This window comes from Oncorhynchus clarkii, unplaced genomic scaffold (assembly GCF_045791955.1).
Source record: "Oncorhynchus clarkii lewisi isolate Uvic-CL-2024 unplaced genomic scaffold, UVic_Ocla_1.0 unplaced_contig_1035_pilon_pilon, whole genome shotgun sequence".
Classification (NCBI taxonomy): domain Eukaryota; kingdom Metazoa; phylum Chordata; class Actinopteri; order Salmoniformes; family Salmonidae; genus Oncorhynchus; species Oncorhynchus clarkii.
In genome coordinates this window covers 29,112-50,254 of record NW_027258551.1, presented here as the reverse complement: position 1 = coordinate 50,254, position 21,143 = coordinate 29,112, and the positions used below count along the sequence as shown (strand labels likewise).

Genomic DNA, 21,143 nt, shown 5'->3' with positions numbered 1-21,143 from the left:
GGTTGGTGGATCTGCACATCTGTACTGAGGTAGGCTGTGCAGGTAGCCCAGATGAGAGTACGTCTGAGATGGATGAAGGTGAAAGGATCAGTGATGAGTCTACCTACAAGACTGTACACATTTTTTTGGTGGAAAAGGAGACGAGGGTGGATTTGCCACAGTTGGGGACATAGATGGAAGGGGAGAATCTAGAAGATCAAACAGGCAGGGAGAAGAGGTACAGGAGAACAAAGTAGTAGTGTTTTTTTTTTTTATCTGAGACAACCAGTAAAATGTTACATCTGATAAAGTTGTCAGATGTACAGTGGTTCTTACTTTTGGAAGTTTTGATCTTATGCAGCCACCGTTTGTGGTAGATGGTGGCAGATTGTGGTAAATTGCGTCTTGGCTGACACTTAAATAACGTGCCATTGAATTATGCGGAACCACGCAAGATGTGCTGCAGGATGCCGCAACATTTAAGCGTATAGGGTTCCAAAAAAGGACCGCAAAAACATACGAAATAGGTTGTTCAAACCTGTAAACGAACAGAATGCTTTCAGTCGCGTGTACTAGCTCTTCACCTGTCAACGGGAAGTTGATGATGTTGCTATGCAACCTCTTGCTAGATAGTTAGCATAACAAATTACTAGTTAGACATTTTACGACTTCAGGTGTATTCTTCAATTCAATCTGGAGAACCAGATGGGCATGGTTTGCACATTTGGTGATATTCCATTGGTTCTACTGTGCTCGGCAAGCTCAATTAAGTGTAACAAATACAGAACCCAGGTCTGATGGCTACCTGTCTTTTGCTCCCCCACCTCCAAGAGTGTTTCTCTAACGGAACGATGACTGCGCTGGCGGTGAAGGTGGAGTCTGCTCCCGGTCTGAACCCCGGTCAGCTGACCCTGAGCGACCCCGCCTGTGGTCCCACCTACAGTGACGATCGCGTCGCCTACTTCCACTTCACTGTGAACTCCTGTGGCACCACCAGGAAGGTAAAATGACTATTACCCTGAGGTGATGGGTACTGTGTATTTATGGACTGTTTGCTTCTGTAGGCCGTAATAAGCAATTCCCCTCTACTACATAGTTTATCAACAATTCATGCTGTATGAGAACGAAATCTCCTTGCCAGATGAACTTGAGGTGAAGCTGAATGCCACGACGTCTTCAGAGGAGGAATATCAGTAAATGCATTACGCATCACAATTGTAGCTATTAGCTGTTTTTCCTTCACCAATTGCTTCGATTACCCTGCAGACGATATTTTTGTTCTTCCCGCCAATGCAATCCACTGACAACGACCGACGAGTTGTGCGTTCCGAGATTCTTGAACCTGAATGACCTGAATGACTTAATGGTTATTTTCAATGCAATCAAGTTTTTTCAATGCAATCAAGTTTTTTCTTTTTCTTTTAGGGTTTAACAAGGTTTCTCACCTGTTACCTGTAGCTTGACTTTAGATGTGGCCAGTTCGATTACCCTGCAGACTATAAGAGTGTCTTCAGAATATGGCCAATTTGACATGAATTTAAAAATGCCTTAGATAGGACCAAAAAAGTGTCTGGAGCTTCCCGTCAGGGTAAGAGTGACAACAGGTTTCCACATGTCAAAATGGAAGAACACTTAGCAAATGGCTTAATGGTTATTCATGAGAATCGTGTTGTTGTATTGTTGAGTGTATCATGGGATCTCACCTGAAATCTGTGGCTTGACTACAAACCTGTAACCTATGCTACTGTGGCCTATAGAGCTAGAAGGCTGGATAACCAGGTGTGTAATGGTGTGAAGTGGGATAGATGGCCTGCAGTCCTATCCCAAATGGACAACTAATCCCTATGTACTTGCGGAGATCTGAGGTGATGCGATTGGTATAAGAAACACGACTAAACTTCCACCTCCGGAGGGGTCAAAAAAATGCATTTTCGTTGTCGGCAGGATTCAAAACTGCGCAGGAAGATCCTAATGGATTTCTAGTCCATCACCTTAACCACTCGGCCACGACAACTTTGATAGAAGAAAACAGGCTTGTTAGGAGTGAATGGGCCAACAGGCATAGCCTACAGAAAGTGATAATTTAACAACTGAAAGATAATGCAGTAACTCATTATAATGCAATAACACAAAATGTTCACCTCATTCATTTGCTATTAATTACAGCTGTTTCCTTATTTAACCTTGATCTAAGATACAGCTCCAGAAGGTCTGCATTTGAGAGTGTTCATTATGAATTGTTATTTCACCGTGTGAAGTTGTTATTTCATCATTCTTATTATTACTGCTGAGCAGCATGACTCCTGAGAGGCACTAAACAATTGTCAGAAGTGGGATTTGAACCCACGCCTCCATGGGAGACTGCGACCTGAATGACTTAATGGTTATTTTCAATGCAATCAAGTTTTTTTTTTTCTTTTAGGGTTTAACAAGGTTTCTCATCTGTTACCTGTGGCTTGACTTTAGATGTGGCCAGTTCGATTACCCTGCAGACTATAAGAGTGTCTTCAGAATATGGCCAATTTGACATGAATTTAAAAATGCCTCAGATAGGACCAAAAAAGTGTGTCTGGAGCTTCCCGTCAGGGTAAGAGTGACAACAGGTTTCCACATGTCAAAATGGGGGAAATCTTAGCAAATGGCTTAATGGTTATTCATGAGAATCGTGTTGTTGTATTGTTGAGTGTATCATGGGATCTCACCTGAAATCTGTGGCTTGACTACAAACCTGTAACCTATGCTACTGTGGCCTATAGAGCTAGAAGGCTGGATAACCAGGTGTGTAAAGGTGTGAAGTGGGATAGATGGCCTGCAGTCCTATCCCAAATGGACAACTAATCCCTATGTACTTGCGGAGATCTGAGAGGATGCGATTGGTATAAGAAACACGACTAAACTTCAACCTCCGGAGGGGTCAAAAAAATGCATTTTCGTTGTCGGCAGGATTTGAACCTGCGCAGGAAGATCCTAATGGATTTCTAGTCCATCGCCTTAACCACTCGGCCACGACAACGTTGACAGAAGAAAACAGGCTTGTTAGGAGTGAATGGGCCAACAGGCATAGCCTACAGAAAGTGAAATTTAACAACTGAAAGATAATGCAGTAACTCATTATAATGCAATAACACAAAATGTTCCCCTCATTCATTTGTTATTAAGTCCAGCTGTTTTCTTATTTAACCTTGATCTTTGCTCAGCTCCAGAAGGTCTGCATTTGAGAGTGTTTATTATGAATTGTTATTTCACTGTGTGAAGTTGTTATTTCATCATTCTTATTATTACTGCTGAGCAGCATGACTCCTGAGAGGCACTAAAAAACTGTCAGAAGTGGGATTTGAACCCACGCCTCCATGGGAGACTGCGACCTGAACGCAGCGCCTTAGACCGCTCGGCCATCCTGACTACAGCACAGTAACTGGGTATCGGGTTAAAGTGTATGCGGTAAAAGTAGAAATATGAACAACGCTCTAAAATCACCACAGAGACCAGAACAACTATGCACGATACTGACTTGCACTTTCAATAGTCATTTGTTTTTATAAATTAAAAAGTCCAGTCATTGATTTAACCTCAATATGGCCTTCAATGGGAAAGAGTAGTAAATCGTCATTGAATGAGCGCTAAACTGGCATCAGAATATGGCCATTCTGATATAAATGATAAAATTCCTCAGATAAGACTGAAAAAGTGTCTGGAAATATCAGCAACCATCAGGGTAAGAGTGACAACAGGTCCACATGGGGGAAATCCTTACAAATGGCTTAATGGGTCATTTCAACGCAATCGTGTTATTATTTATTTTTAGGGTTTAACAAGGCAGCTCACCTGTGACTTGACATTAGATGCGGCGACTTCGATTCCCCTGCAGACGATATTTTTGTTCTTCCCGCCAATTCAATCCACTGACAACGACCGACGAGTTGTGCGTTCCGAGATGCTTTTTGTTATTTGCCTGTTTGTGGCCCGCCTGTGATTATTGCGCGATTCTTGCAATTCTCTTTCAGCCTCTCACCAACTAGCTGTTTTTGCAGAATATTAAAAAGACGATAGTTATTCACTACTCATATTAACTAGGTGTCATTTACATTACCTTAAGTCATTTATTTTTCAACTGGATTTTACAAAGGTGCATGACATGCAGGCGCTAAAACGTTGTCAGGAGGGGGTTTCAAACCATGCCTATAGGGGAGTCTGCGACCTGAATGACTTAATGGTTATTTTCAATGCAATCGAGTTTTTCTTTTTCTTTTAGGGTTTAACAAGGTTTCTCACCTGTTACCTGTGGCTTGACTTTAGATGTGGCCAGTTCGATTACCCTGCAGACTATAAGAGTGTCTTCAGAATATGGCCAATTTGACATGAATTTAAAAATGCCTCAGATAGGACCAAAAAAGTGTCTGGAGCTTCCCGTCAGGGTAAGAGTGACAACAGGTTTCCACATGTCAAAATGGGGGAAATCTTAGCAAATGGCTTAATGGTTATTCATGAGAATCGTGTTGTTGTATTGTTGAGTGTATCATGGGATCTCACCTGAAATCTGTGGCTTGACTACAAACCTGTAACCTATGCTACTGTGGCCTATAGAGCTAGAAGGCTGGATAACCAGGTGTGTAAAGGTGTGAAGTGGGATAGATGGCCTGCAGTCCTATCCCAAATGGACAACTAATCCCTATGTACTTGCGGAGATCTGAGAGGATGCGATTGGTATAAGAAACACGACTAAACTTCAACCTCCGGAGGGGTCAAAAAAATGCATTTTCGTTGTCGGCAGGATTTGAACCTGCGCAGGAAGATCCTAATGGATTTCTAGTCCATCGCCTTAACCACTCGGCCACGACAACGTTGACAGAAGAAAACAGGCTTGTTAGGAGTGAATGGGCCAACAGGCATAGCCTACAGAAAGTGAAATTTAACAACTGAAAGATAATGCAGTAACTCATTATAATGCAATAACACAAAATGTTCCCCTCATTCATTTGTTATTAAGTCCAGCTGTTTTCTTATTTAACCTTGATCTTTGCTCAGCTCCAGAAGGTCTGCATTTGAGAGTGTTTATTATGAATTGTTATTTCACTGTGTGAAGTTGTTATTTCATCATTCTTATTATTACTGCTGAGCAGCATGACTCCTGAGAGGCACTAAAAAACTGTCAGAAGTGGGATTTGAACCCACGCCTCCATGGGAGACTGCGACCTGAACGCAGCGCCTTAGACCGCTCGGCCATCCTGACTACAGCACAGTAACTGGGTATCGGGTTAAAGTGTATGCGGTAAAAGTAGAAATATGAACAACGCTCTAAAATCACCACAGAGACCAGAACAACTATGCACGATACTGACTTGCACTTTCAATAGTCATTTGTTTTTATAAATTAAAAAGTCCAGTCATTGATTTAACCTCAATATGGCCTTCAATGGGAAAGAGTAGTAAATCGTCATTGAATGAGCGCTAAACTGGCATCAGAATATGGCCATTCTGATATAAATGATAAAATTCCTCAGATAAGACTGAAAAAGTGTCTGGAAATATCAGCAACCATCAGGGTAAGAGTGACAACAGGTCCACATGGGGGAAATCCTTACAAATGGCTTAATGGGTCATTTCAACGCAATCGTGTTATTATTTATTTTTAGGGTTTAACAAGGCAGCTCACCTGTGACTTGACATTAGATGCGGCGACTTCGATTCCCCTGCAGACGATATTTTTGTTCTTCCCGCCAATTCAATCCACTGACAACGACCGACGAGTTGTGCGTTCCGAGATGCTTTTTGTTATTTGCCTGTTTGTGGCCCGCCTGTGATTATTGCGCGATTCTTGCAATTCTCTTTCAGCCTCTCACCAACTAGCTGTTTTTGCAGAATATTAAAAAGACGATAGTTATTCACTACTCATATTAACTAGGTGTCATTTACATTACCTTAAGTCATTTATTTTTCAACTGGATTTTACAAAGGTGCATGACATGCAGGCGCTAAAACGTTGTCAGGAGGGGGTTTCAAACCATGCCTATAGGGGAGTCTGCGACCTGAATGACTTAATGGTTATTTTCAATGCAATCGAGTTTTTCTTTTTCTTTTAGGGTTTAACAAGGTTTCTCACCTGTTACCTGTGGCTTGACTTTAGATGTGGCCAGTTCGATTACCCTGCAGACTATAAGAGTGTCTTCAGAATATGGCCAATTTGACATGAATTTAAAAATGCCTCAGATAGGACCAAAAAAGTGTCTGGAGCTTCCCGTCAGGGTAAGAGTGACAACAGGTTTCCACATGTCAAAATGGGGGAAATCTTAGCAAATGGCTTAATGGTTATTCATGAGAATCGTGTTGTTGTATTGTTGAGTGTATCATGGGATCTCACCTGAAATCTGTGGCTTGACTACAAACCTGTAACCTATGCTACTGTGGCCTATAGAGCTAGAAGGCTGGATAACCAGGTGTGTAAAGGTGTGAAGTGGGATAGATGGCCTGCAGTCCTATCCCAAATGGACAACTAATCCCTATGTACTTGCGGAGATCTGAGAGGATGCGATTGGTATAAGAAACACGACTAAACTTCAACCTCCGGAGGGGTCAAAAAAATGCATTTTCGTTGTCGGCAGGATTTGAACCTGCGCAGGAAGATCCTAATGGATTTCTAGTCCATCGCCTTAACCACTCGGCCACGACAACGTTGACAGAAGAAAACAGGCTTGTTAGGAGTGAATGGGCCAACAGGCATAGCCTACAGAAAGTGAAATTTAACAACTGAAAGATAATGCAGTAACTCATTATAATGCAATAACACAAAATGTTCCCCTCATTCATTTGTTATTAAGTCCAGCTGTTTTCTTATTTAACCTTGATCTTTGCTCAGCTCCAGAAGGTCTGCATTTGAGAGTGTTTATTATGAATTGTTATTTCACTGTGTGAAGTTGTTATTTCATCATTCTTATTATTACTGCTGAGCAGCATGACTCCTGAGAGGCACTAAAAAACTGTCAGAAGTGGGATTTGAACCCACGCCTCCATGGGAGACTGCGACCTGAACGCAGCGCCTTAGACCGCTCGGCCATCCTGACTACAGCACAGTAACTGGGTATCGGGTTAAAGTGTATGCGGTAAAAGTAGAAATATGAACAACGCTCTAAAATCACCACAGAGACCAGAACAACTATGCACGATACTGACTTGCACTTTCAATAGTCATTTGTTTTTATAAATTAAAAAGTCCAGTCATTGATTTAACCTCAATATGGCCTTCAATGGGAAAGAGTAGTAAATCGTCATTGAATGAGCGCTAAACTGGCATCAGAATATGGCCATTCTGATATAAATGATAAAATTCCTCAGATAAGACTGAAAAAGTGTCTGGAAATATCAGCAACCATCAGGGTAAGAGTGACAACAGGTCCACATGGGGGAAATCCTTACAAATGGCTTAATGGGTCATTTCAACGCAATCGTGTTATTATTTATTTTTAGGGTTTAACAAGGCAGCTCACCTGTGACTTGACATTAGATGCGGCGACTTCGATTCCCCTGCAGACGATATTTTTGTTCTTCCCGCCAATTCAATCCACTGACAACGACCGACGAGTTGTGCGTTCCGAGATGCTTTTTGTTATTTGCCTGTTTGTGGCCCGCCTGTGATTATTGCGCGATTCTTGCAATTCTCTTTCAGCCTCTCACCAACTAGCTGTTTTTGCAGAATATTAAAAAGACGATAGTTATTCACTACTCATATTAACTAGGTGTCATTTACATTACCTTAAGTCATTTATTTTTCAACTGGATTTTACAAAGGTGCATGACATGCAGGCGCTAAAACGTTGTCAGGAGGGGGTTTCAAACCATGCCTATAGGGGAGTCTGCGACCTGAATGACTTAATGGTTATTTTCAATGCAATCAAGTTTTTCTTTTTCTTTTAGGGTTTAACAAGGTTTCTCACCTGTTACCTGTGGCTTGACTTTAGATGTGGCCAGTTCGATTACCCTGCAGACTATAAGAGTGTCTTCAGAATATGGCCAATTTGACATGAATTTAAAAATGCCTCAGATAGGACCAAAAAAGTGTCTGGAGCTTCCCGTCAGGGTAAGAGTGACAACAGGTTTCCACATGTCAAAATGGGGGAAATCTTAGCAAATGGCTTAATGGTTATTCATGAGAATCGTGTTGTTGTATTGTTGAGTGTATCATGGGATCTCACCTGAAATCTGTGGCTTGACTACAAACCTGTAACCTATGCTACTGTGGCCTATAGAGCTAGAAGGCTGGATAACCAGGTGTGTAAAGGTGTGAAGTGGGATAGATGGCCTGCAGTCCTATCCCAAATGGACAACTAATCCCTATGTACTTGCGGAGATCTGAGAGGATGCGATTGGTATAAGAAACACGACTAAACTTCAACCTCCGGAGGGGTCAAAAAAATGCATTTTCGTTGTCGGCAGGATTTGAACCTGCGCAGGAAGATCCTAATGGATTTCTAGTCCATCGCCTTAACCACTCGGCCACGACAACGTTGACAGAAGAAAACAGGCTTGTTAGGAGTGAATGGGCCAACAGGCATAGCCTACAGAAAGTGAAATTTAACAACTGAAAGATAATGCAGTAACTCATTATAATGCAATAACACAAAATGTTCCCCTCATTCATTTGTTATTAAGTCCAGCTGTTTTCTTATTTAACCTTGATCTTTGCTCAGCTCCAGAAGGTCTGCATTTGAGAGTGTTTATTATGAATTGTTATTTCACTGTGTGAAGTTGTTATTTCATCATTCTTATTATTACTGCTGAGCAGCATGACTCCTGAGAGGCACTAAAAAACTGTCAGAAGTGGGATTTGAACCCACGCCTCCATGGGAGACTGCGACCTGAACGCAGCGCCTTAGACCGCTCGGCCATCCTGACTACAGCACAGTAACTGGGTATCGGGTTAAAGTGTATGCGGTAAAAGTAGAAATATGAACAACGCTCTAAAATCACCACAGAGACCAGAACAACTATGCACGATACTGACTTGCACTTTCAATAGTCATTTGTTTTTATAAATTAAAAAGTCCAGTCATTGATTTAACCTCAATATGGCCTTCAATGGGAAAGAGTAGTAAATCGTCATTGAATGAGCGCTAAACTGGCATCAGAATATGGCCATTCTGATATAAATGATAAAATTCCTCAGATAAGACTGAAAAAGTGTCTGGAAATATCAGCAACCATCAGGGTAAGAGTGACAACAGGTCCACATGGGGGAAATCCTTACAAATGGCTTAATGGGTCATTTCAACGCAATCGTGTTATTATTTATTTTTAGGGTTTAACAAGGCAGCTCACCTGTGACTTGACATTAGATGCGGCGACTTCGATTCCCCTGCAGACGATATTTTTGTTCTTCCCGCCAATTCAATCCACTGACAACGACCGACGAGTTGTGCGTTCCGAGATGCTTTTTGTTATTTGCCTGTTTGTGGCCCGCCTGTGATTATTGCGCGATTCTTGCAATTCTCTTTCAGCCTCTCACCAACTAGCTGTTTTTGCAGAATATTAAAAAGACGATAGTTATTCACTACTCATATTAAGGTCTCATTTACATTACCTTAAGTCATTTATTTTTCAACTGGATCATGCATTATGCAGGCGCTTTGTCACCTTAAGTCATGGTTATTTTTCAACTGGATTTTACAAAGGTGCATGACATGCAGGCGCTAAAACGTTGTCAGGAGGGGGTTTCAAACCATGCCTATAGGGGAGTCTGCGACCTGAATGACTTAATGGTTATTTTCAATGCAATCGAGTTTTTCTTTTTCTTTTAGGGTTTAACAAGGTTTCTCACCTGTTACCTGTGGCTTGACTTTAGATGTGGCCAGTTCGATTACCCTGCAGACTATAAGAGTGTCTTCAGAATATGGCCAATTTGACATGAATTTAAAAATGCCTCAGATAGGACCAAAAAAGTGTCTGGAGCTTCCCGTCAGGGTAAGAGTGACAACAGGTTTCCACATGTCAAAATGGGGGAAATCTTAGCAAATGGCTTAATGGTTATTCATGAGAATCGTGTTGTTGTATTGTTGAGTGTATCATGGGATCTCACCTGAAATCTGTGGCTTGACTACAAACCTGTAACCTATGCTACTGTGGCCTATAGAGCTAGAAGGCTGGATAACCAGGTGTGTAAAGGTGTGAAGTGGGATAGATGGCCTGCAGTCCTATCCCAAATGGACAACTAATCCCTATGTACTTGCGGAGATCTGAGAGGATGCGATTGGTATAAGAAACACGACTAAACTTCAACCTCCGGAGGGGTCAAAAAAATGCATTTTCGTTGTCGGCAGGATTTGAACCTGCGCAGGAAGATCCTAATGGATTTCTAGTCCATCGCCTTAACCACTCGGCCACGACAACGTTGACAGAAGAAAACAGGCTTGTTAGGAGTGAATGGGCCAACAGGCATAGCCTACAGAAAGTGAAATTTAACAACTGAAAGATAATGCAGTAACTCATTATAATGCAATAACACAAAATGTTCCCCTCATTCATTTGTTATTAAGTCCAGCTGTTTTCTTATTTAACCTTGATCTTTGCTCAGCTCCAGAAGGTCTGCATTTGAGAGTGTTTATTATGAATTGTTATTTCACTGTGTGAAGTTGTTATTTCATCATTCTTATTATTACTGCTGAGCAGCATGACTCCTGAGAGGCACTAAAAAACTGTCAGAAGTGGGATTTGAACCCACGCCTCCATGGGAGACTGCGACCTGAACGCAGCGCCTTAGACCGCTCGGCCATCCTGACTACAGCACAGTAACTGGGTATCGGGTTAAAGTGTATGCGGTAAAAGTAGAAATATGAACAACGCTCTAAAATCACCACAGAGACCAGAACAACTATGCACGATACTGACTTGCACTTTCAATAGTCATTTGTTTTTATAAATTAAAAAGTCCAGTCATTGATTTAACCTCAATATGGCCTTCAATGGGAAAGAGTAGTAAATCGTCATTGAATGAGCGCTAAACTGGCATCAGAATATGGCCATTCTGATATAAATGATAAAATTCCTCAGATAAGACTGAAAAAGTGTCTGGAAATATCAGCAACCATCAGGGTAAGAGTGACAACAGGTCCACATGGGGGAAATCCTTACAAATGGCTTAATGGGTCATTTCAACGCAATCGTGTTATTATTTATTTTTAGGGTTTAACAAGGCAGCTCACCTGTGACTTGACATTAGATGCGGCGACTTCGATTCCCCTGCAGACGATATTTTTGTTCTTCCCGCCAATTCAATCCACTGACAACGACCGACGAGTTGTGCGTTCCGAGATGCTTTTTGTTATTTGCCTGTTTGTGGCCCGCCTGTGATTATTGCGCGATTCTTGCAATTCTCTTTCAGCCTCTCACCAACTAGCTGTTTTTGCAGAATATTAAAAAGACGATAGTTATTCACTACTCATATTAACTAGGTGTCATTTACATTACCTTAAGTCATTTATTTTTCAACTGGATTTTACAAAGGTGCATGACATGCAGGCGCTAAAACGTTGTCAGGAGGGGGTTTCAAACCATGCCTATAGGGGAGTCTGCGACCTGAATGACTTAATGGTTATTTTCAATGCAATCGAGTTTTTCTTTTTCTTTTAGGGTTTAACAAGGTTTCTCACCTGTTACCTGTGGCTTGACTTTAGATGTGGCCAGTTCGATTACCCTGCAGACTATAAGAGTGTCTTCAGAATATGGCCAATTTGACATGAATTTAAAAATGCCTCAGATAGGACCAAAAAAGTGTCTGGAGCTTCCCGTCAGGGTAAGAGTGACAACAGGTTTCCACATGTCAAAATGGGGGAAATCTTAGCAAATGGCTTAATGGTTATTCATGAGAATCGTGTTGTTGTATTGTTGAGTGTATCATGGGATCTCACCTGAAATCTGTGGCTTGACTACAAACCTGTAACCTATGCTACTGTGGCCTATAGAGCTAGAAGGCTGGATAACCAGGTGTGTAAAGGTGTGAAGTGGGATAGATGGCCTGCAGTCCTATCCCAAATGGACAACTAATCCCTATGTACTTGCGGAGATCTGAGAGGATGCGATTGGTATAAGAAACACGACTAAACTTCAACCTCCGGAGGGGTCAAAAAAATGCATTTTCGTTGTCGGCAGGATTTGAACCTGCGCAGGAAGATCCTAATGGATTTCTAGTCCATCGCCTTAACCACTCGGCCACGACAACGTTGACAGAAGAAAACAGGCTTGTTAGGAGTGAATGGGCCAACAGGCATAGCCTACAGAAAGTGAAATTTAACAACTGAAAGATAATGCAGTAACTCATTATAATGCAATAACACAAAATGTTCCCCTCATTCATTTGTTATTAAGTCCAGCTGTTTTCTTATTTAACCTTGATCTTTGCTCAGCTCCAGAAGGTCTGCATTTGAGAGTGTTTATTATGAATTGTTATTTCACTGTGTGAAGTTGTTATTTCATCATTCTTATTATTACTGCTGAGCAGCATGACTCCTGAGAGGCACTAAAAAACTGTCAGAAGTGGGATTTGAACCCACGCCTCCATGGGAGACTGCGACCTGAACGCAGCGCCTTAGACCGCTCGGCCATCCTGACTACAGCACAGTAACTGGGTATCGGGTTAAAGTGTATGCGGTAAAAGTAGAAATATGAACAACGCTCTAAAATCACCACAGAGACCAGAACAACTATGCACGATACTGACTTGCACTTTCAATAGTCATTTGTTTTTATAAATTAAAAAGTCCAGTCATTGATTTAACCTCAATATGGCCTTCAATGGGAAAGAGTAGTAAATCGTCATTGAATGAGCGCTAAACTGGCATCAGAATATGGCCATTCTGATATAAATGATAAAATTCCTCAGATAAGACTGAAAAAGTGTCTGGAAATATCAGCAACCATCAGGGTAAGAGTGACAACAGGTCCACATGGGGGAAATCCTTACAAATGGCTTAATGGGTCATTTCAACGCAATCGTGTTATTATTTATTTTTAGGGTTTAACAAGGCAGCTCACCTGTGACTTGACATTAGATGCGGCGACTTCGATTCCCCTGCAGACGATATTTTTGTTCTTCCCGCCAATTCAATCCACTGACAACGACCGACGAGTTGTGCGTTCCGAGATGCTTTTTGTTATTTGCCTGTTTGTGGCCCGCCTGTGATTATTGCGCGATTCTTGCAATTCTCTTTCAGCCTCTCACCAACTAGCTGTTTTTGCAGAATATTAAAAAGACGATAGTTATTCACTACTCATATTAACTAGGTGTCATTTACATTACCTTAAGTCATTTATTTTTCAACTGGATTTTACAAAGGTGCATGACATGCAGGCGCTAAAACGTTGTCAGGAGGGGGTTTCAAACCATGCCTATAGGGGAGTCTGCGACCTGAATGACTTAATGGTTATTTTCAATGCAATCGAGTTTTTCTTTTTCTTTTAGGGTTTAACAAGGTTTCTCACCTGTTACCTGTGGCTTGACTTTAGATGTGGCCAGTTCGATTACCCTGCAGACTATAAGAGTGTCTTCAGAATATGGCCAATTTGACATGAATTTAAAAATGCCTCAGATAGGACCAAAAAAGTGTCTGGAGCTTCCCGTCAGGGTAAGAGTGACAACAGGTTTCCACATGTCAAAATGGGGGAAATCTTAGCAAATGGCTTAATGGTTATTCATGAGAATCGTGTTGTTGTATTGTTGAGTGTATCATGGGATCTCACCTGAAATCTGTGGCTTGACTACAAACCTGTAACCTATGCTACTGTGGCCTATAGAGCTAGAAGGCTGGATAACCAGGTGTGTAAAGGTGTGAAGTGGGATAGATGGCCTGCAGTCCTATCCCAAATGGACAACTAATCCCTATGTACTTGCGGAGATCTGAGAGGATGCGATTGGTATAAGAAACACGACTAAACTTCAACCTCCGGAGGGGTCAAAAAAATGCATTTTCGTTGTCGGCAGGATTTGAACCTGCGCAGGAAGATCCTAATGGATTTCTAGTCCATCGCCTTAACCACTCGGCCACGACAACGTTGACAGAAGAAAACAGGCTTGTTAGGAGTGAATGGGCCAACAGGCATAGCCTACAGAAAGTGAAATTTAACAACTGAAAGATAATGCAGTAACTCATTATAATGCAATAACACAAAATGTTCCCCTCATTCATTTGTTATTAAGTCCAGCTGTTTTCTTATTTAACCTTGATCTTTGCTCAGCTCCAGAAGGTCTGCATTTGAGAGTGTTTATTATGAATTGTTATTTCACTGTGTGAAGTTGTTATTTCATCATTCTTATTATTACTGCTGAGCAGCATGACTCCTGAGAGGCACTAAAAAACTGTCAGAAGTGGGATTTGAACCCACGCCTCCATGGGAGACTGCGACCTGAACGCAGCGCCTTAGACCGCTCGGCCATCCTGACTACAGCACAGTAACTGGGTATCGGGTTAAAGTGTATGCGGTAAAAGTAGAAATATGAACAACGCTCTAAAATCACCACAGAGACCAGAACAACTATGCACGATACTGACTTGCACTTTCAATAGTCATTTGTTTTTATAAATTAAAAAGTCCAGTCATTGATTTAACCTCAATATGGCCTTCAATGGGAAAGAGTAGTAAATCGTCATTGAATGAGCGCTAAACTGGCATCAGAATATGGCCATTCTGATATAAATGATAAAATTCCTCAGATAAGACTGAAAAAGTGTCTGGAAATATCAGCAACCATCAGGGTAAGAGTGACAACAGGTCCACATGGGGGAAATCCTTACAAATGGCTTAATGGGTCATTTCAACGCAATCGTGTTATTATTTATTTTTAGGGTTTAACAAGGCAGCTCACCTGTGACTTGACATTAGATGCGGCGACTTCGATTCCCCTGCAGACGATATTTTTGTTCTTCCCGCCAATTCAATCCACTGACAACGACCGACGAGTTGTGCGTTCCGAGATGCTTTTTGTTATTTGCCTGTTTGTGGCCCGCCTGTGATTATTGCGCGATTCTTGCAATTCTCTTTCAGCCTCTCACCAACTAGCTGTTTTTGCAGAATATTAAAAAGACGATAGTTATTCACTACTCATATTAACTAGGTGTCATTTACATTACCTTAAGTCATTTATTTTTCAACTGGATTTTACAAAGGTGCATGACATGCAGGCGCTAAAACGTTGTCAGGAGGGGGTTTCAAACCATGCCTATAGGGGAGTCTGCGACCTGAATGACTTAATGGTTATTTTCAATGCAATCAGTTTTTCTTTTTCTTTTAGGGTTTAACAAGGTTTCTCACCTGTTACCTGTGGCTTGACTTTAGATGTGGCCAGTTCGATTACCCTGCAGACTATAAGAGTGTCTTCAGAATATGGCCAATTTGACATGAATTTAAAAATGCCTCAGATAGGACCAAAAAAGTGTCTGGAGCTTCCCGTCAGGGTAAGAGTGACAACAGGTTTCCACATGTCAAAATGGGGGAAATCTTAGCAAATGGCTTAATGGTTATTCATGAGAATCGTGTTGTTGTATTGTTGAGTGTATCATGGGATCTCACCTGAAATCTGTGGCTTGACTACAAACCTGTAACCTATGCTACTGTGGCCTATAGAGCTAGAAGGCTGGATAACCAGGTGTGTAAAGGTGTGAAGTGGGATAGATGGCCTGCAGTCCTATCCCAAATGGACAACTAATCCCTATGTACTTGCGGAGATCTGAGAGGATGCGATTGGTATAAGAAACACGACTAAACTTCAACCTCCGGAGGGGTCAAAAAAATGCATTTTCGTTGTCGGCAGGATTTGAACCTGCGCAGGAAGATCCTAATGGATTTCTAGTCCATCGCCTTAACCACTCGGCCACGACAACGTTGACAGAAGAAAACAGGCTTGTTAGGAGTGAATGGGCCAACAGGCATAGCCTACAGAAAGTGAAATTTAACAACTGAAAGATAATGCAGTAACTCATTATAATGCAATAACACAAAATGTTCCCCTCATTCATTTGTTATTAAGTCCAGCTGTTTTCTTATTTAACCTTGATCTTTGCTCAGCTCCAGAAGGTCTGCATTTGAGAGTGTTTATTATGAATTGTTATTTCACTGTGTGAAGTTGTTATTTCATCATTCTTATTATTACTGCTGAGCAGCATGACTCCTGAGAGGCACTAAAAAACTGTCAGAAGTGGGATTTGAACCCACGCCTCCATGGGAGACTGCGACCTGAACGCAGCGCCTTAGACCGCTCGGCCATCCTGACTACAGCACAGTAACTGGGTATCGGGTTAAAGTGTATGCGGTAAAAGTAGAAATATGAACAACGCTCTAAAATCACCACAGAGACCAGAACAACTATGCACGATACTGACTTGCACTTTCAATAGTCATTTGTTTTTATAAATTAAAAAGTCCAGTCATTGATTTAACCTCAATATGGCCTTCAATGGGAAAGAGTAGTAAATCGTCATTGAATGAGCGCTAAACTGGCATCAGAATATGGCCATTCTGATATAAATGATAAAATTCCTCAGATAAGACTGAAAAAGTGTCTGGAAATATCAGCAACCATCAGGGTAAGAGTGACAACAGGTCCACATGGGGGAAATCCTTACAAATGGCTTAATGGGTCATTTCAACGCAATCGTGTTATTATTTATTTTTAGGGTTTAACAAGGCAGCTCACCTGTGACTTGACATTAGATGCGGCGACTTCGATTCCCCTGCAGACGATATTTTTGTTCTTCCCGCCAATTCAATCCACTGACAACGACCGACGAGTTGTGCGTTCCGAGATGCTTTTTGTTATTTGCCTGTTTGTGGCCCGCCTGTGATTATTGCGCGATTCTTGCAATTCTCTTTCAGCCTCTCACCAACTAGCTGTTTTTGCAGAATATTAAAAAGACGATAGTTATTCACTACTCATATTAACTAGGTGTCATTTACATTACCTTAAGTCATTTATTTTTCAACTGGATTTTACAAAGGTGCATGACATGCAGGCGCTAAAACGTTGTCAGGAGGGGGTTTCAAACCATGCCTATAGGGGAGTCTGCGACCTGAATGACTTAATGGTTATTTTCAATGCAATCAAGTTTTTCTTTTTCTTTTAGGGTTTAACAAGGTTTCTCACCTGTTACCTGTGGCTTGACTTTAGATGTGGCCAGTTCGATTACCCTGCAGACTATAAGAGTGTCTTCAGAATATGGCCAATTTGACATGAATTTAAAAATGCCTCAGATAGGACCAAAAAAGTGTCTGGAGCTTCCCGTCAGGGTAAGAGTGACAACAGGTTTCCACATGTCAAAATGGGGGAAATCTTAGCAAATGGCTTAATGGTTATTCATGAGAATCGTGTTGTTGTATTGTTGAGTGTATCATGGGATCTCACCTGAAATCTGTGGCTTGACTACAAACCTGTAACCTATGCTACTGTGGCCTATAGAGCTAGAAGGCTGGATAACCAGGTGTGTAAAGGTGTGAAGTGGGATAGATGGCCTGCAGTCCTATCCCAAATGGACAACTAATCCCTATGTACTTGCGGAGATCTGAGAGGATGCGATTGGTATAAGAAACACGACTAAACTTCAACCTCCGGAGGGGTCAAAAAAATGCATTTTCGTTGTCGGCAGGATTTGAACCTGCGCAGGAAGATCCTAATGGATTTCTAGTCCATCGCCTTAACCACTCGGCCACGACAACGTTGACAGAAGAAAACAGGCTTGTTAGGAGTGAATGGGCCAACAGGCATAGCCTACAGAAAGTGAAATTTAACAACTGAAAGATAATGCAGTAACTCATTATAATGCAATAACACAAAATGTTCCCCTCATTCATTTGTTATTAAGTCCAGCTGTTTTCTTATTTAACCTTGATCTTTGCTCAGCTCCAGAAGGTCTGCATTTGAGAGTGTTTATTATGAATTGTTATTTCACTGTGTGAAGTTGTTATTTCATCATTCTTATTATTACTGCTGAGCAGCATGACTCCTGAGAGGCACTAAAAAACTGTCAGAAGTGGGATTTGAACCCACGCCTCCATGGGAGACTGCGACCTGAACGCAGCGCCTTAGACCGCTCGGCCATCCTGACTACAGCACAGTAACTGGGTATCGGGTTAAAGTGTATGCGGTAAAAGTAGAAATATGAACAACGCTCTAAAATCACCACAGAGACCAGAACAACTATGCACGATACTGACTTGCACTTTCAATAGTCATTTGTTTTTATAAATTAAAAAGTCCAGTCATTGATTTAACCTCAATATGGCCTTCAATGGGAAAGAGTAGTAAATCGTCATTGAATGAGCGCTAAACTGGCATCAGAATATGGCCATTCTGATATAAATGATAAAATTCCTCAGATAAGACTGAAAAAGTGTCTGGAAATATCAGCAACCATCAGGGTAAGAGTGACAACAGGTCCACATGGGGGAAATCCTTACAAATGGCTTAATGGGTCATTTCAACGCAATCGTGTTATTATTTATTTTTAGGGTTTAACAAGGCAGCTCACCTGTGACTTGACATTAGATGCGGCGACTTCGATTCCCCTGCAGACGATATTTTTGTTCTTCCCGCCAATTCAATCCACTGACAACGACCGACGAGTTGTGCGTTCCGAGATGCTTTTTGTTATTTGCCTGTTTGTGGCCCGCCTGTGATTATTGCGCGATTCTTGCAATTCTCTTTCAGCCTCTCACCAACTAGCTGTTTTTGCAGAATATTAAAAAGACGATAGTTATTCACTACTCATATTAACTAGGTGTCATTTACGTTACCTTAAGTCATTTATTTTTCAACTGGATTTTACAAAGGTACATGACATGCAGGCGCTAAAAAGTTGTCAGGAGTGGGTTTCAAACCATGCCTATAGGGGAGTCTGCGACCTGAATGACTTAATGGTTATTTTCAACACAATCGTGTTTTTTTCTTTTAGGGTTTATCAAGGTTTCTCACCTGTTACCTGTGGCTTGACTTTAGATGTGGCCAGTTCGATTACCCTGCAGACTATAAGAGTGTCTTCAGAATATGGCCAATTTGACATTAATTTAAAAATGCCTCAGATAGGACCAAAAAAGTGTCTGGAGCTTCCCGTCAGGGTAAGAGTGACAACAGGTTTCCACATGTCAAAATGGGGGAAATCTTAGCAAATGGCTTAATGGTTATTCATGAGAATCGTGTTCTTGTATTGTTGAGTGTATCATGGGATCTCACCTGAAATCTGTGGCTTGACTTCAAACCTGTAACCTATGCTACTGTGGCCTATAGAGCTAGAAAGATGGATAACCAGGTGTGTAAAGTTGTGAGGTGGGATAGATGTCCTGCAGTCCTATCCCAAATGGACAACTAATCCCTATGTACTTGTGGAGATCTGAGAGGCTGTGATTGATATAAGAAACACGACTAAACTTCCACCTCCGGAGGGGTAAAAAAAAGACATTTTCTTTGATGGCAGGATTCAAAACTGCGCAGGAAGATCCCAATCCTAGTCCATCGCCTTATCCACTCAGCCACGACAACTGTGACAGAAAACAGGCTTGTTAGCAGTGAATGGGCCAGTAGGCATAGCTTACAGCAACAACACATTTTTTATTCTTTCCCTGATTTTCTGCAAAGGGACCAGGACGACTGATCCGTGTAAAGGAAAGAATGGGGCCATGTATCGTGAGATTGAGTGAAAACCTCCATCAGCAAGGGTATTAAAGATGAAACGTGGCTGGGTCTTTCAGCATGACAATGATCCCAAACACCGCCCGGGCAACGAAAGAGTGGCTTTGTAAGAAGCATTTCAAGGTCCTGGAGTGGCCTAGCCAGTCTCCAGATCTCAACCCCATAGAAAATCTTGAAAGTCCGTGTTGCCCAGCAACAGCCACAAAACATCACTGCTCTAGAGGAGATCTGTATGGAGAAATGGGCCAAAATACCAGCAACTGTGTGTGAAAACCTTGTGAAGACTTACAGAAAACGTTTGACCTTTGTTATATACCCTTTGTTGGCAATGAGAAAGTATTGAGATAAACTTTTGTTATTGACCAAATACTTATTTTCCACCATAATTTGTAAAAAAAAATCATTAAAAATCCTACAATGTGATTTTCTGGATTTTTTTTCCTCATTTTGTCTGTCATAGTTGAAGTGTACCTATGATGCAAATTACAGGCCTCTCAAATTTAAGTGGGAGAACTTGCAATTGGTGGCTGACTAAATACGTTTTTGCCCCACTGTAAGTAAAACTACTGTGGAGAATATGTAAAATGAAAAAAGAAAATATGATGTATTCCTGGGGAGTGGGTGATTTTAATAAAAAGAGGTGGTCAAAAGAGCGAGGTGTTTACCGGTTTTATATTCTGAAAGTTATGGGGAGAAACATGATTTAAATCAGGTTTAAAACTTTAAATGGTTTATGAACTAAATGGATAAGTCACTGCTTTGGAAAAAGTGTGGTCTAGGGTGTTCGCAAACATGTGAAATCAATATGGAAGAATGTAAATGTAAAATAAATCTATAGAATGTGAAGACAATGATTTTAAAATAAAACATAAGATTTTTACAAATGTGGTTTGCATCAAATTTATAGGGATATTAAAAAGAGAATGTGATTTGTGGTACGGGGGTGGGAAATTTGACACACTTTTTTGTTGAATGTAGTAGGTTAAAAGATTGAGTTTTTAAAAAGGGCTGTAAGTAAAACATTGGGGAGAAGAGATTTTTATTGGAGGTTGTTTCTTTTTGGTTTAAATGGGAAAAGTAAAGTTTTAAATTTGGTGAATTTTGTACTAAGCCATGCTAGATATGCGCTAAGATTAAGGAATTTAGGTCATCATGAAGGGACAATTGTGAGTGGAGTTTAGGAGTATTTTAGAGAAAGATAGAGATAATATACAGTGGAGGAAACTGGGTGAGTACTTTAATTGAAATTCTATCAAATGGAAAACTTGTAATTAATTGGTTTTAGTTTATAATTGTTTCTTTTTCTTTCTGATTTTGTTAAAGGGTGAATTGTTAATCTTTTGTTGTCTGAATGTTGTAAATAGTGTTTTGTATATATTAAAAAAGATGTTAAAATGTGCCCGATCTCGGAAGCTAAGCAGGGTCGGGCCTGGTTAGTACTTGGATGGGAGACCGCCTGGGAATACCAGGTGCTGTAAGCGTTTTGCTCCAGCAGAGGGTTCTCTTG

The 21,143-nt window shown here is 41.1% G+C and overlaps 19 non-coding genes across 19 annotated transcripts; all 19 read right to left on the bottom strand.

The window, feature by feature from the left end:
- Positions 1-1,911: 1,911 nt before the first annotated feature.
- Positions 1,912-1,993, bottom strand: trnas-aga (transfer RNA serine (anticodon AGA)). The gene has a single exon. It is a non-coding gene; the product is annotated as a tRNA-Ser (tRNA).
- A 917-nt stretch (positions 1,994-2,910) lies between these two features.
- Positions 2,911-2,992, bottom strand: trnas-aga (transfer RNA serine (anticodon AGA)). The gene has a single exon. It is a non-coding gene; the product is annotated as a tRNA-Ser (tRNA).
- A 306-nt stretch (positions 2,993-3,298) lies between these two features.
- Positions 3,299-3,381, bottom strand: trnal-cag (transfer RNA leucine (anticodon CAG)). The gene has a single exon. It is a non-coding gene; the product is annotated as a tRNA-Leu (tRNA).
- Positions 3,382-4,738: 1,357 nt separating this feature from the next.
- On the bottom strand, positions 4,739-4,820 carry trnas-aga (transfer RNA serine (anticodon AGA)). The gene has a single exon. It is a non-coding gene; the product is annotated as a tRNA-Ser (tRNA).
- Positions 4,821-5,126: 306 nt separating this feature from the next.
- Positions 5,127-5,209, bottom strand: trnal-cag (transfer RNA leucine (anticodon CAG)). The gene has a single exon. It is a non-coding gene; the product is annotated as a tRNA-Leu (tRNA).
- Positions 5,210-6,566: 1,357 nt separating this feature from the next.
- Positions 6,567-6,648, bottom strand: trnas-aga (transfer RNA serine (anticodon AGA)). The gene has a single exon. It is a non-coding gene; the product is annotated as a tRNA-Ser (tRNA).
- Positions 6,649-6,954: 306 nt separating this feature from the next.
- Positions 6,955-7,037, bottom strand: trnal-cag (transfer RNA leucine (anticodon CAG)). The gene has a single exon. It is a non-coding gene; the product is annotated as a tRNA-Leu (tRNA).
- Positions 7,038-8,394: 1,357 nt separating this feature from the next.
- On the bottom strand, positions 8,395-8,476 carry trnas-aga (transfer RNA serine (anticodon AGA)). Its single transcript has one exon. It is a non-coding gene; the product is annotated as a tRNA-Ser (tRNA).
- Positions 8,477-8,782: 306 nt separating this feature from the next.
- On the bottom strand, positions 8,783-8,865 carry trnal-cag (transfer RNA leucine (anticodon CAG)). The gene has a single exon. It is a non-coding gene; the product is annotated as a tRNA-Leu (tRNA).
- A 1,409-nt stretch (positions 8,866-10,274) lies between these two features.
- Positions 10,275-10,356, bottom strand: trnas-aga (transfer RNA serine (anticodon AGA)). Its single transcript has one exon. It is a non-coding gene; the product is annotated as a tRNA-Ser (tRNA).
- A 306-nt stretch (positions 10,357-10,662) lies between these two features.
- On the bottom strand, positions 10,663-10,745 carry trnal-cag (transfer RNA leucine (anticodon CAG)). The gene has a single exon. It is a non-coding gene; the product is annotated as a tRNA-Leu (tRNA).
- Positions 10,746-12,102: 1,357 nt separating this feature from the next.
- Positions 12,103-12,184, bottom strand: trnas-aga (transfer RNA serine (anticodon AGA)). The gene has a single exon. It is a non-coding gene; the product is annotated as a tRNA-Ser (tRNA).
- A 306-nt stretch (positions 12,185-12,490) lies between these two features.
- trnal-cag (transfer RNA leucine (anticodon CAG)) lies at positions 12,491-12,573 on the bottom strand. The gene has a single exon. It is a non-coding gene; the product is annotated as a tRNA-Leu (tRNA).
- A 1,357-nt stretch (positions 12,574-13,930) lies between these two features.
- Positions 13,931-14,012, bottom strand: trnas-aga (transfer RNA serine (anticodon AGA)). Its single transcript has one exon. It is a non-coding gene; the product is annotated as a tRNA-Ser (tRNA).
- A 306-nt stretch (positions 14,013-14,318) lies between these two features.
- On the bottom strand, positions 14,319-14,401 carry trnal-cag (transfer RNA leucine (anticodon CAG)). Its single transcript has one exon. It is a non-coding gene; the product is annotated as a tRNA-Leu (tRNA).
- Positions 14,402-15,757: 1,356 nt separating this feature from the next.
- trnas-aga (transfer RNA serine (anticodon AGA)) lies at positions 15,758-15,839 on the bottom strand. The gene has a single exon. It is a non-coding gene; the product is annotated as a tRNA-Ser (tRNA).
- Positions 15,840-16,145: 306 nt separating this feature from the next.
- On the bottom strand, positions 16,146-16,228 carry trnal-cag (transfer RNA leucine (anticodon CAG)). The gene has a single exon. It is a non-coding gene; the product is annotated as a tRNA-Leu (tRNA).
- Positions 16,229-17,585: 1,357 nt separating this feature from the next.
- Positions 17,586-17,667, bottom strand: trnas-aga (transfer RNA serine (anticodon AGA)). Its single transcript has one exon. It is a non-coding gene; the product is annotated as a tRNA-Ser (tRNA).
- Positions 17,668-17,973: 306 nt separating this feature from the next.
- On the bottom strand, positions 17,974-18,056 carry trnal-cag (transfer RNA leucine (anticodon CAG)). The gene has a single exon. It is a non-coding gene; the product is annotated as a tRNA-Leu (tRNA).
- Positions 18,057-21,143: the final 3,087 nt, after the last annotated feature.